This window comes from Sipha flava, unplaced genomic scaffold (assembly GCF_003268045.1).
Source record: "Sipha flava isolate LNK unplaced genomic scaffold, YSA_version1 73_pilon_pilon, whole genome shotgun sequence".
Taxonomy (NCBI): Eukaryota; Metazoa; Arthropoda; class Insecta; order Hemiptera; family Aphididae; genus Sipha; species Sipha flava.
This window is the reverse complement of record NW_020273613.1, coordinates 1,134,455-1,151,195: the sequence shown is the minus strand read 5'-3', so window position 1 is coordinate 1,151,195 and position 16,741 is coordinate 1,134,455.

The following is a 16,741-nucleotide window of genomic DNA, read 5'->3' as shown; positions in this document are numbered from 1 at the left end:
GGGTGCGCACATTGTTTTCGTTTGATTATTGTTGACCACGCTACTCATGTGTGTTTTCAGGTGCGCGCGAATGCAAGTTTCAAACGTATCGATTCGTTTGTCAATAAAGTGTCGTGAAAATAAGACGGCGCGAAAAAATCGAAAAACACATTACAGGATCGATGGATTACGCCGTGCACGGTGAATAATTGTTAAGTGTCGGTTTCCGTCATGGTACTCGTATCTATAAATTACGCACGCTAATCCCTCTTCCGACGGTAGAGTGCTGTTTATATAACCGCGGATACCGGTGCGCGGCAGGGGCTGGGCTCGTTCGTCGTGGCGCGCGAGATAGTAATATTTTTTAATGTAAGGTGTACGTTGACGGCCAACGAACGATTTCCATCACTCGTCATTGTAATAGTATCGGTCCACCATGTTTCGTTTTTTCGCGTAAAACTTTTGTTTTGGAACAATTGATCGTTTTGATTCGGTGTGTCGGAAAATTTGATGAAATATTGTATGGAGGAAAAAAAACAGGACGCCCATCATCCGGATTGATAAAACATTAGCATATACACGTTTATCATAAAACGATATAATATATTAGCCGAAAGGACACACACGCGCCGACAAACGGAAGATACGTCGCGCGTATTGTCTCTCGTACGATAAAAATATTGTATTGTTCGAAAAACAAACGCAACGTCGGCAAAACGTGTATTTTGCTTAATAAATTATATGCCAAGCGTTCGCGCGTGCGTATACTCCGCGGTGGTAAAAAGTGAAAAACTCCAAACAACGAAAAACGCGGCGTACCGCCAGACGTCACGTCCGATAAATTATTATTATTGTAATTTTTATTATTATTATTATTATTAATGTGATATTCGTGCGGGGGGTCTACAGGGCTAGAAAAACGATCGAAAAACAACTGTTAAGTTCCGCCCACGAATTATGGCGAAGAGTTACCTATAGGTGTTGTTCGACTCGCAACAAAGTCGAAAACCGTCCGAGTGAACGTAATATGCATAAAATACATTGTCGACGGGTACACAATACCTACGCGCGATTAGTATAATACTGTGTACAAATCTACTTGCTTTCCGTGTACGATCACGGTGTCTCGTCGTCGGAACAGAGATAATTTGATTAGTAAGGATTGCGACTATTGTACGTACAATCGTATTTAGAGATATTTCTGTGTTGTATTGTATTCGTATCTGTGTTGTTTGCCCGGTAAACCTCTGGGAAGCCTTAATAATCCTCCGTACCTGCGTGCCCATCACGATCCGCCGGCACGCTTAATAATTTCCAACAACAATTGACTACGTAAGTCCTACGACGAACGTATTTTGTGCCGATTTCTCGAAAACATTGGCTGCTTTACAGTACATTTTTCCTCTGCGTTTTATTATTTACTTATTATTGTTATTATTATCATTATTATTATTTAAATAATATGCTCCATAAACGTCGAGGATCATTCTAAGAGTTTCATTCATACACGTGAAACAAACTACAATATCAGTGTACAACACAATTATTATCAATCCAAATTCATATGCTTTCGTGTGCACGTGCACGCGCCGCCAGATAAATTAATAATAATAGTAATAATCATGTTTTGTGAATAATTGGTCGAGTGTGTAATGTTTGAAATTACTTGGCTATAAACGTTAAGCGCCGCATGTCGTGGTTAATTACATAGGTTATTTTTTTCTTACATGCTATCGAAAATCTCGAGGAAATGCGACAGCGTCGTTAACGGTTTCTAAATTCTGTAAATTATCTTGTGGTACGTGTTATTACGATGTATTGGCTGACTAAGATACTATATTACACATTACAGTAACACCGCACACAATTCTTTAATTGGTAACTTTCTCGGACACTTTTTCTAAAAATCTTATAACCATTCATAATTTATCAACTATTAGATCCGTTCGTTTTCGTTTATAACATTCATCTGTATAGCGCCTTTTATATTTACTAGTCTTACAGCATATCGTTGTATATTCTGTTATTTATATTAACCGCGTAAAATATGGTACATCGACTAATAATTTTTACTTTTGCGCATCGGATTGCGGTAATTTTATTTTGACATTAACATTTTATATTAATCACGTGCACGTATATTATACAATCTTAGAAACCAACTATAAATGAAAATTTCTAAAAGATTGCTAACATTAAAATGTTGGTACGAAGTCTATTTAACATGCGAAGTAAAAATAAAAATGAAAAACATAATTATAATTGATTTATTTTTAAAGTACGTAATGTGAACGAAAATTATTTATAATTATATAATCCCATAACTACATATAATTATAACCTATTATTTATTAATTATAATAATAATTGTTATTATCATTAATAGCCAAAATGTTTGACATTATTATAAAGAAATGTAGTATCTGACATTTGTGCATTAGTGGTTTTGTATAGTAAATTCGGGTGATGCGAGGTCGATTTAAGACGGTTTTGTTTTGTTCATTGTTCGCGGGTCTTGTAACAAATATGTATATACACATTAAACGAGTATGTATTACGGATGTATTTATATATTATACTATTATGTATAATTGAACGTCTCAATCTGAAATAAAAATGTGTCCGTCTGGTCGAGTACAAAAAAAAAACCTTCTTGAACGCAAAACTGCTTTAAAATAGCCGAGCCTTGTTATGGCGATGACGAAATTGATAAAAACTAACCATTGAAATGACTGTTTAAATATATTTTACCAAGAAAAAATAACATTATATTTTAGTTTCGGAGAGAACAAATTTTTTTCTTTTTCGTTCGACGAACAGCAACATTTCAAATCCTATACACAATATACCATTATGTTACAGAAACACGTATTTTCGTATTAATAAACGAGTACAATAGTTTTAAAAACGTATTCAATCAAATTGTCAGTCACACGGCTAGTTTTGTTATGCAGTACCGCACACAGCATATATACGTCTGCGGTCATATCCGGGCATCCGGTCGATTATTTTCGAGCATGGAAAAAACATTCTGGTCGAGTGCTCGGGTGGAAACCCTATCAGAATATTATACATCATTGTGCAGTCCGATTGTGTCATTATTTGTATCGCATTATTTATGGATTTATTTATTTATTTTTTTGTGAAAGGGTCTGCGAAACGTAGAACAATCGAAACGCACGAGGGGACTGCGGCCTTTTCACATACCAAAACGAAATCTATTTATGTTCAAAAAAAATATGACACGTTCGTCTATAAATTACAAACACGAATAACTCTGCGGCGCAGTCTGCGTTTAGGTATATACATTCGAAAACGTATTTAAAGCGGTATAACGTATAATTCTAGATGTAACAATAACCTTTTACGACCACGTTCAAAGGACATTTTTAACAATAAGTCAATAAACTATCGTAGAGATAATAGTACAGTGTAGTACTATTATAGTACGAATAACGTGGTTTAAGTGATACTACCTAACGTATGTGTGTATAATATTAATAATAATGATATAGGTAGTAGTCGTCTACCGGCTTTAAACCATCTATAACATTATCGTTTTTTAAACATTTTATCAAACCCGAATGCATGCTCGACCGAGTAAATATATGTTTACTGTGAAATGTCAAACCACTGTCTATGGCTGCCAGTGTACGGGTGTGTATAAACAGTCAAATGTGCAGTGTACATATTTTACATATATCTAATAGGTTCCGTACACATTGTTCCTGTCAAATACTGTGTGTAAAAGTAAATTTGTTCGGTGGTGTGTATGTGCTTTATACGCGCATGTCATACGTCCTGTGCGACCACGTTATTACCGTCTGCTGCACAGACGCACACTTCCAGTTCAAAACCTGCGAGTGCTAAAACGATTATTCCCAAGGTAACCCGTGCACGGCCTTACCCCCTTCCCCCTCATTTTAACCCCTTACACGTGTCTGAGACCAAACATTTTAGTTTCAAATTAAAATCATAAACCAAGAGGATCTAACGTTACAAAAAGGTAACGTGAGTAGTATATTATACGAGAATTCCTTAATTCTACACCATGTTGATGATGTGAGACTATTCGCTATTTTTTTTTTGGCACCATCAGGTACTCATCTCACATTTGCGTATTATTTTAACCGTATCGTAAGTGTGTATACCTATGTGTATAGGCATAACCAGAATAATCTGGAATAAACTCGATCTAAACGCAGAAATAATAATTCTTTTCTAATGATTTTTTTTAGCTCAACATAAACGGAGTGGGACGATAATTTATGACTTAAGGGTGCTAAACACTCTCTGGTACTCCGCATGTACGCCAATGGTCTGCTGCAATACATGATATGTATATAGTATAATATTTAAAATTGTGAATTATATAGTATATTATAAGTATATTGGTCACATTATCGGTGTCGAAAACACAACGTTATAGATATGTACAAAATCGTTCGAAGTTCCGATGGTGGTTGATGACACAGTCTGTGCGTGATTTCCATAATATACGAATTCCTTGTGGAAACAATAACGCGGACCCGAGAACGATACAAAAAAAGGAGTTTTAATAAAATTTTAAAAAATTTTAAGCGATTTTTTGCTGTATAAAATCATGTTAACGAATGATTCGCTTAAGTGCTTTTATGCAACAAAATAGTATTTGTTCGGTTTTAGGTACCTAGTAAATATTACACTAATATTACATTCAAGTATAAACCGATAGTATTTATTTTTTGTGTTGAACAGTTTCGCGAGAATATTAATTTTATTTTAATCATTACACTGTGACGAGTATTGACAATTATCAATGTAATAAACGTAAAAAAAAAAAAAAAAAAACGAGAACACCTAAATAAAATAAGTTATTCAATAAGGAACCGATTCGGCGAAACGGTCGGACCGAGCGGGTTATAAATTTTAATGATATGTCGGTGGTTTTAAGTATTCCGAGTCATGCATATTGAAAATGTAATGAAAAAAAAACGTAATAATAATATAACGATTTAGGTTTTCGGGTATCGTATTACACGGTCATTATAACTTTTTCTCTCTTCAAAAACCAGCGGTGGCATTGGCGGCGGGGAAAAAAAGTAATATTAGAAAAAAATAACGAGAATACGACGAATCTCAGTAATTAAAGCAAAAAAAAAAAAAATTTGTATACGTATAAAAATAGGTATCCACCGAAGAACATGTGGCAGCGGCCGTGCGGGGCAACCGCGTGACGCCGCCGTGGTCGCGTTCCATTATTATTTTTCTTCTTCTTTCGTCTCCCCACCACACCGGTGCACCGCAGGTGAATTCCCAACGAGGCGCGTTCGCGATTTGTGCCATGCGATACTATTGTGTACGTTTTTCGTTTTTATTTTTATTTTTTCTGTTACACATTAAGACCCGCAATGCGGACCCTGACGACGCTTCATGTGTCAAAGGTCTATAAACGTGAACAAAGAAAAAAAAAATCAATACACTTTTTATTATTATTGCATTAATGCGACCTGTCAAACCCGTTGAGTAGACTATTCCGTTAAGGGCGATGACGGTGGTGGCGGGGTCGTTTTTCTAAAATTTCATGTCCATACGTACACCGCACCGCCGCCACTGCTGCTGCTGGTGCTAAAATTCTTCGAGGCGCGACACGGGAAACGAAAAAATAAGAGTTCCGGTGGTGGTGACAGAGTTTACACGAAGTAAACAAAATGAGTCTGTACGAGATTCGATCTTTTTAACCGAACGAGTGGCTGCGGCGTGCGTACAATAGGGTGGAAAGGAAGAGATTGTAATTCTTTTCTTTTTCCCCGTATTATTTTTTCACAACAAATCGGTTTAGTTCTCGAGTTTAAAGGGTTGGGCGTTTTAAACGCGCCGCTGCCGGCGTCGTCGCCACCATTGGCAAACAGTATCGTAAAATTAAAATATTAAATCCCTCTGATGCACTGCAGCAATAATACCGAGTGTTTTGTGCGCGTTTCTCGCACGGCGACACTGTGTACAACAGCGAAACGGATTTGAAATCCTATTAACGTGAAACGATTTTCGTTTTCTATTTAACAATCGTATCTCCCGAAAACCATAAAACGTGCCGTATTTCTACAGAAAAACTACAATACGTCTCTGCGGGGCAGGTCAACACACGCAGTACGCAACGCATAATATTACGTTCTTAATTCTTTATCGCAGTGTATCGTTATTTTATTTTCTTGTTAAACCTTTCGTTCATATGCACAGCAGGCGAAGAAAATTATCTAAATTAATAACCAGAAAAATAATAAAAAAACGTTGACATATTTAGGCTATAAATCACGAAAAAGTGATTTTAATTAAAATATAAGTACCAATTTCAGTACATTTAATAACAAACAACATTAACAAAACCTTCAAATATAAATGTAAAATAATGTGTTCCAAATTTCAATCGCGTGGCACCTAGACATATTAAAAACTCCTTCACCAAGTGCGCTATCGATTTCCAGGAACAAAAGCGCCGGACACGTGGAGGGAGGAAGAGGATGCTGCAGGCCTATTCATCCCTGTTCTTATGCTAGGGGCAAACAGAGCATAGTCTATACCAGGGGTGGGTCATCGGTTAATATTTATGGAGGGCTACGTAGAGAATTTTGAAAATGTTTGCGGGCCATTAAAATTCAAATCGTACATTTTTAACAAATTATGTCGTAACGCGAACATTTTTCGGTAAAATGATTTATGCGAAGTCTCATAATTACGTTTATCATTGAAAACATTAAAAATAGCTACTGCCCGGTGGCGAATCAAACAAACTGGCAAGGCCCTTGAGCGGTCTGGTAAAATAAAAAAAATATAATTGCGCCTACTGGGACCAAAAACTGACAGTTTTCGAATCCAATTTTTCTTCTTTTCTTATTCATAATCAAAAAAAAAACCGAACAACCACACGAATATAAAAGTTCACGAAGTTATTGACGAACAAGTAACAACGATGGTTGATGGTAATCGGGGAACTGCCGTTGACGTGCAATCGGCACATTGCGTAGACGGTCACCTATTCGAACGTAGATATGAACGATGCTTGACAACCATAGTTGCCGGCTCGACTCCGCAGGTGAAAACCGAATTATTTTACCGTCGTCGTTTCAGAGTCCTACCAAGCCATTTTTTATCCTGAGACAGAACTGAAGCAACGCGCGCCATAGGTTGTAAGGTTATCTCACTCACAGCTTTTAATGTGTATAATAAGATTCGGAAAAATCTGAAATATTTTAAATAGGTTTCTAGCAAAACAAGAAATAACATTTCTTAAAACAAGTTAATTATTTAACATTTTTGTGCCCCCCAGCTTCAGGCGCATAAGGCAAGTGCCTCGCTAGCCTTACCCTAGTTACGTTACGCCCTGCGTCGTTTACTTTTATTCCTTATCTGCGGACTACCATTTTGGTGACCAACGGTCTACGGACGGTCTAAACGGTGTACACGATCTATTTTCAAGGCGTATGTGAGAAAAATACGATGACGGGAATAATTATATTCTCCGTGCACTGAATATCGTACGACGGACGGTCTCCGGTTGTGCTTAGGATTACGAAACCCGCGGCATGCGCGTTAGGCCACGGCTACATTGGACCCGTTTCCGACTCGATCCGACCAATCGGAAGGAAAACAAATAAATTTGTTTGAAAACCGACGTATCCGACTAGTGAATACGTCGGAAACGGACGGAACGGATAAATATGGCTACTACCTGTAATACACACGGTTTGGTTTTTCTTCCGATTAGCCGGATTGTCGGATCGAGCCGGATCGTAAACGGGTCCAATGTAGCCGTAACCTTACGCGTACGGTCGGGGATCGAAACCGAATCCTTCAACATTATGTTGTTGCTCATGATTCACGCGACATTGTTGTTGGTCCGTTGGCCAGAGGTACTTCCGTGCTCGCTATGCGAACGTCGCACAACACGACTTGATCGAATCAAACCTTTACTTCTCACCCCATCTGTGTTTAATGTATATTTTTTTCTAGCACCGTACAGCAATAGCTTACGGACGCAACGACGGACGTCCAAACATGTACGTTCGCACGAGCCTACGGTATTTTTCGGGCGCGTAAAATCGTCGACGTCCGCGCGAACACATTACGCGCACCGTGTATTTTTCCGGTTTTTCTTTCCGCGAGCGCTGCACCGGCCGACGAACAATCGAGACGCGCGCCTGCGCAGCAAACACAAGCACGTACGCAGTACGCGTAATGCATTATTGTGCACGCGGCGGAAACGGGAATATCAACAACACGTCGTCGTCGTTCCAACAAAGGAGAGTTCAAAGAAGATCCTGCAGAAGACCGGGGAGTGCACCGGGTAGGTCGCACGACGGCGGGGCTATATATTATACCTTATAGTCGAGTGCGCGGACACGAAATTGAAATACGACCCGAGTGATATTATTAAACTGTCGCCGTATTTGTACACCAGGACGCACGCACTGCGCACGGTCGTCGGCTTTCTTTTCGAACGTGTTTGCACATCCGTACCCACGGCGCTGTTGCGGCCGCGGGGCGAGTCTGCGCGTGTTATGTTTATCACCGAAAATGTAAAGAGAGTTGCGCGCCTGGGCGTGGAAATCGCGTCGCGACGGTCGTGATCCTGCCGTTTTCGAAAAACCTTCCATGCACGTAACATTGACAACGTGTTCCGTGCAACGCAAGGTGGTAACCTGGTGGATTCGCTCGATCATTACGCGTAAACGGGTACTACAGAGCTGCGCATAAGCCATAAAAACGCGTTTTTATACGGATCGCAAATAATAATCGACCGCGCGTACGTGCGAAAATCGATGTGCCCACACGAAAATGGAATGCCACAAATATCTCTGAAACAATATGTAGTGCGCCGCCTTATCTTGGTCTTCGGAAAAAAATATAGCTTTTAACTTTTATCGTTAACATTTTTTTTTCACGCATATGCATTTCACAATCAATGCTTGTACGGTATACGAAAACCGCATAACCGAACGAAAAACGATCTTGATGCAATTGTTATTGACACTCGTTTGTTATTGCCAACGTTTATAGCCACATTAACGGCTACGGAATGTTTTCGCGTCAACATAATATACGACATAACGTGTATTCGTCATGCGTGCGATGGACGTACGTTATATGAATAAACGGAAGTGACAATTAAACGCCTAATAACGTTTGCTTTCTTGTCAAAAAAAAAAAAAAAAAAAAAAAAGGAAAAAAGAAAACATTTAAAATCCTCTACTCAACTGCAGTGTATTATAATGGTTTTACAAGAAGTTATTTAATTCATCGTCCGGTGGCTAAGACTGGTTACCGGGTTCTGTACATTTTTCTCGTCTCGTTCTCCTTAGGTAATCTCATCTTTATTGGGTACAAGTTATTTTGGCATTCGGCACGTGAAACGTTAGTGATGTAATCAATATTTTCGGTCGTTTATATTCCTTATTAATTCTAATTCATGTTTGTTTGTTGATCAAAATGTTTGTTATCTATGCATCTTTTTACGTTTTGACCGAGCAACCGTGTTATGATGTATATTATGCTTTATTGTCAGCGTTCCGTACATTTATACGCAAGCAACCGGTGTTTATGATAAACAAAACAAAAAAAAAATTTACATTCAATATAATGGCTAAAGGTCAGTTCGAATGCATGCGTGTATTTTCAGTAGATTATGTAAACCCGTGGACGGCGGTCCGCAATGCATATTATATTCCACATGTATTCTTTTTTTGTGATATGTATAACTTGGGTCCGCGTCCGTTGAAATAAATCGAACGAATAAATATAAACGGGTTCGGGACTCGGCAACGCGACTTAAAATCTGGGTACATAAATTATACGTAAACATTTATACGAAATAACTCGGTACCCTGACACACTGACCACGATAATCGTTTGAAAAGATCCCATGTCCGTCATTGTGTCACCTTCTCCAATTTGTTATAAATGTTTACTCAAATATCAAAAATACTTCAATCTAGAAACCAATCAGTTTCATCGGTTTTCTCCAAAAAAATTAGAAAATTAGAAAATTAAGTTTAAGTAGTACACATACGTGTATGTGTACTATGTGTGCCAGGGGGCACACAACATGCAATAGACCTACCTAAGACGTGGCATGCAATTCGGACGTTCCAATTTATGTTTAATTTTTTTTGGCGTGCAATTCGGATGCACCTCAATTCCTGACGATGGCAAAATCGATCGGTTCGTTTGAATACGTCGAATGTTCTTCATCCGTTTTGAAACACAATTACAATACCGTTTCGTTGTCGAAATTGTATTTGTGTAAGATGAGTAATGTGTAAGCCGCGTACATTTGTTGATGTGTACGTGACACGATAAATCAATATAAATGCGATTCGATTTGTTTGGATTTAAAAAATTCGGGGCCGTCAATCGCGCGTTTATATACGTACGAGTATGTGTGTATATTTTTTGTATGCCAACGAACATTTTTCAAAAAACAATCGCAGTACGACACGCGCGTTTCGTTATCAATTATTACAATAAACCTTTTATTCGTACACGATGCATACGTATTATGAACGAATGTTAAACAAACGCATTATATTCAGCCTTCCTCGGATGACATTTAGAAATGTTTCGTGAAATCGTTGCTGTCGATAAACCGGCTTTGAATTCGTGTGTAGGTACACGTTTTCTTGTTCCGACAACAGTAACAACAAAAATCGTATTATTATTATTATAATTTTATACCATTATTATATTGGTATTTTTCGCCGGCGTATGATAAAAATGTTAATCCAATCAATTAGCGTTGACAATTTTTTATTTACGGAAAGTATTATTTGTTGTCTCCGCATTATCGTTATCTAATTCTATTACAAATTAGTAGTTTGACGTTCGACTTAAAAGGAATCAATATTAATTGTACAAATACAGCTCGATTATGTAATCATTAACATTATATCCTCTTATAAAATAACACAATACATTTATCTCAAGATATTTAAAAATCGTTATCGAACTTGTGACTGTTAAAATAATAATAAAAAAAATCATCAACATTTCCGATAAAGTATTCTTTACTCTAAGAGAAACGAACTGTACATTTTACAATTTTATAATTTCTTTGTTCATTTGTTCAATAAAATAATGATTGATATTTATAAGCAAATAGTATTTAATCAATATTAAGTGAAGAATGTTAATGAATGTGTTTTGGAAAAATGCTATTTAATAATAACATTTTTTTTTACCGTGTTCGAAATGTATAATGGTTTTAAAGTGTTTATTGTAATGTAAGTTCTTTTATTTCTTTATACGTATGCAAATATAAACATAATTCTGGCTTGTATTATATTTATTTTCGTTGCTTAATGGTGAAACTTCAAAGTTAAGTACCTAATTACATTTTATTACGAAATGAAATTGAAATTTTGTAATAAAATACAATATTATTGTATCACCGAGAACAATATAATTATATTAGTTCTATATATATTTAAGCTTGTAATTCAATCCGTGTTGTGTTACATTAATTGTACTTAATTCAATTATTAATGACTGCATAATTTAGGTATCTACGAACTATAGTATAAATGGTAATTATTTCACTGAAAATATTATTAATTCATACAGTGTTAGTATAATATATTATCGTAACTTTAATGAACCATCAGAGTTCGATTTATTATTTTACAAATTATACAGTTCGTTGGATTATTTTAAACGTAAAAAGAATCAATTATTTTTGGAGTATGTATATATTAAAAAAAAAAAACACTAATTCAATTAAATTCAATTCAAGATTGACAAGTTAACATTTAAGTAAGTATATACGACAACTCAAAAGTGTTTTGTGCATCGACTTCGTAGAAATAAGTTTAAAATTGTTACATTTTTATAATTAAAATTAAAAGACAGACTTAATTTTTAATAATTAATCAAATTTGAATACAGAAACGGTATTAAATTTCGTCATTTTTAAGTATTCTGTAAAAAAAATGAACGTTTATTACTCAGTTTATATCTATATATATTTTCCAAGTATTTTATCACATTGTTTTCATGTGCAGTGAAAAAAAAAAGTAATATTATAATTAATCAAATTTGATGGAACTGTGTTATTTTTATGCTGTAAAAAATGTAGCTTTTAATCCAACTTTTTATATTTTATTTATAATTATTATATGATGAAGAAAAATATACAGCGGTTTTAATATTTTTTTTTTTTCGATATGATTTGAGTTAATTAATTATATCTATCTTATTGAGATTATTGCTGTCAAGCGAATTCATTACGAAACCATTAGCCATGTTATAAATATTGTCAATAGATACATTATAATTGAGATATTTTTAATTTATTCTAGTTAGAAATCAACTTAATTACCTTTTATTTATATGTAACGTCAAATACGAGTCCCAGGAAATTCGTCATTACAACTATATAGTTATGACTTATAGGACGATAATTATTGATGATTCAGCATCTAGGGGACGGTTAGAAAATTTTTTCTCCGTGCTTATTTTTTATAATTGAAAAATCATCTAAAAATGATGATAGGTACTTTCACAGTATTCGTCATTATAATTAGAATTCTTATTGCATGATATGAAATATTAAATGTATAATTAAACATGGACAAAAGATCTTGTTTATATTCACGAGTAATATTTATGTATTTCAAATAAACAGGATAGTTTTTGAAAGATTTTGTAATTACAGGCACTAAATGTAAAAATTGTATTCATAGATACGTTCTCTTTTTAATGCCTAAAACAAAAATCTACTTCGATTACAAAAAATGTTGCTTATCTAAGTTTGTAAAATTTAGGAAATAGGACATCGGAAATTATCTCATAATTTCCAAAACGTCGATGTTCAATGAACATGAATCGCACAGTTTATTAAATGTAAGCGAATGGAACGTTGTACAGTTATCAAATAAGTAGTACTGGAATCACGGTAGAGAAATATTTATTATTTATTTATATTAAATACTATTTATTATGTATTACTATTACGCATTGTAACAAAGAGATCAAGGTCATCACTGGTTAAAGGTAGTCGTGTAGTTGGTATGAACTTATTAGCAACTTGCGAACGAGATGGTGGGTTCTTCAAATGGCGATATCGATTCGGGAAAATTACTTGACACGTGTACACAAAATTAAGACACATACAACAGACACAAAAGGTACAAACAGAACAAAGGGGTTACAATATAAAGCTACAATGTATTTGCTTCGTAGTCTGAACGTATGTGAACAATATAGTCTATGTACAATTCGTTTACGCATACGAAATGACGTGCAAACGCAATCTGCTACAGTTCAAAAGTATGCTTAAAAAGTTAAGATCAGTTTTAATTTGGGAATAAAATATTAAAACAAGTAATAAGTTGGATATACATATACATATACATATACATATATATATATATATATATGTATATATGTATATGTATATATAATTAACTCGTACAAATAGCTATAAATGAAATATATAAATCCATGGGAAATATTAATTGGCATTTGTAATTGATATCCATCTCAATTCAAACGACAATTCTCAAATCGTAAAAATAAACGGTTTTATTGATGTAAATACGAGCTCCAGTACATTCAAATAGGTTATTTTTATTCATTAAAATTAATTTTATTATTATTATTCATTTTTTTCGCATCAGATTTTTATGAAACTCTTGATAATTATATACAACGTTCCGCGAATAATAATAATCCGTAATAATATTCGTAAAGTTGTTTACGGATATTATACTGAAATATTTATAAGTCCCCCAAACAAACATGGCATATTCAAATCGATTTATAATAATTATTCTCGGTCCGATATTCAATTTTTCTACATTGTAAATATAACTGATAAGTATACAAATTCTGGGTATAGCAATAATTGGAAGGATTTGTAATTCGTTTGATGCCACGGCATTGGACAGCACAATTAAACCAAATTTATAAGGTATACTTATAATGTGCTCATAATTTATACCATATATTATCTATATATTGTATTAATTAATGCATATTACATTATACGTACTATATTTATTCATACACAATCAATGTGTATGCGAATTTAACAGTATATAATCAGTTGAAAACGATGTAATAACGATTTCATTATTTCGTATACGTGTGCGGTACACATAAATAGTTGTGTACAATTATTCATATCTATTCATCGATATAGAATAAAACGTTTTGTTTACTTATTATTTTTCCTATTTTATCACAAGTTTGTTATTATAGAAATATATTATTATTTATAAAAAAAATAGATTGTGCGTACAATGTAACTAATATTAGTATCATTTTTTTTTTAAACGGTATAAAAAATTCTTCGACAAAAATATGCGAATATTTCTGCCTGTTTTATTTTTATTTAAATTTTTTTATCAATCATTAAATGCATCGACAACTAAGCCATTAACGTAGGAATTTCGCGTTGATCACATTTTTAGTATTTACATTTATTAATTAAATTAAATTACACAATATCTGCCTATTATAGGTACCTCTGTACCTTATAAGTACTTAATTGGCGTTCAATACGTATAATGACGCGAATCAACTGTAACACGGTGTATACTGTGCAGTATTAATAATAGTGTATTATAATATGTCTACTTCCACCGTTTTTACATCGCGCGTATTATAATAATCGGCCGGTTTAATATACGTCCGTCGTGCACGCATATTATGCATGCGTTCACTCGTATTATTCGTCGTATAGTCGATTTTCGAATATCTTAACCGGCGTTATGTTTTCGAGAAATTTATTATCGTCAGATGTAAAAATTCGTATGCGTGTGCGTATATGTAAAAGAAAAACACTTAATGTAATTTAAATACGAGTATCTATGGGTAAATATATAACCGTATATATATGGGACACGCGTTCACGTTATCAATTTTAAACATATTATGTTCGTAAAAATAGATTTGACCGTCGGTAGATCACGTTTTGCGAATGAAAACGATATTAAAGAAAATATGACACTCCAAAGCGAATATTCTACTCGGACTGACCGGTGGACACGTAATATATATATATATATATATATATATATATATATATATATATATTATGAAAGGTAGAAAACAATATCGATGGATGCGGAACAAAAATTAAAAAATACGTTGTTCCATTGCGGTAATAATTGTGACTTGCCAATGTTTACGAAAGCCTGAATGTTTAAACGAGAACCGTTGCGAATAATCTGCAGGACATGATTTATTTATTTTGAAATGGAGAACATATATATTATAATATTATTACATTTACATACGCGGAATTTGTTTACGTCTACACGCGTTTGAATAAACGAGTAGCAATCATTGATTGATCAACAATACGTATTAACCGTGTCTGCAATGTATAAAAAGTGCACGTATACAACAACAACGATCTACAACAAATGCAATCAAACCATACATTATATATATATATCATACATAGGGTTTAGGATAAATATCATTACACAATAACGACCATACGATCGTTTCGATCAGCCGCGGGTCCGTAAACTATAATATATAGTATACGTCATCGCAGTATCTTCAACACGTTATTGTACACAATTATTCGTGTTAATTGGAGCTAAAAAGTCGTGAAAACGCATATCGATTAATTATGAAACGTAAACAGAAAAATTATAATTGGCGTTTGATGCTACCTTTTTATGAAAACGTAACGAGAATTAATATTTAATTATGTTCGAGATGTTCATTTTCAGATATGCATATTTATCATGCGTGTATTCGTATGTGTAAATATATATTTATAATTACTTTTTGGCATCTTTATTTTGACTTTATGGATTTCATTAGATCATTGATTTTATTTTATTTTTAATATTTTAAGTAATAATATATTTGTATCGCAATAGCACATTTCATGGGCTCGAAATCATATCGGGTTTTCTTCATTTTAATTATTTGTGATTTTATTATAACACTTTTGTTTTTCAAGTATAGGAATTCTGTTCAATTTTTTCGATAAACCAATAACCATCGCGGATAAAAGTCCACGAATTGTTCTACTGATCAAATGAATACGGTGATTCGATTTTTATTCAAATTAATGAAAATTAATATACGGTAGGGAAAAAAAGAACGAACAATGCGCGGCTATTATTATTCTCTGCGTCGCACTCCGGTGCGCGCACTCGATGATGTGCATAATACGCGTTATTGTTATACACTTTATGACGTTCAAAGGAAAAATATTATATTATATTATAGTAAATTTAAACACCGTACGTAGCAATGTAGGTGAATGGCGGGCTCGTCGTTGTAACAATAAAGGCGCGAGGAACAGAGGGAACCAACCGGGAAAGTCGAAAAACAATGCGTTCACGTAACGATTTGTTGTTTCAACTGTGGCGGACACGAGTAAATTTTACAAAAAAAAAAAATAAAATATATACACAAAACATATTTGGAAAGAATTATTTGAAGAAAAAAAAACGCAGAAGATTAGTTTCCCACGGAAAACGCGTAATGTAGGCGGCGTACTAGCGACACGAGGAAAACCGATTTCAACGAGTATGTTCGAGGGCTATTGCTCTTTCGTGGCGACGAAGTTTACTTGTGACGACGACCCGTAAAAAGATGAAAAAAACACCAACCGAATGCCTGATTCAGCGCCGAAAAGAAACAGACCAGGAGAAAAAAGTAAAAACGGTCTGTATTGTTTGGGACAAAGTCTCTCGTCGTTCGATTCGGCCGGTTGAATTATTCTACGAGGACGAATAAAGTAACGAAAAAAAAAAAAAAA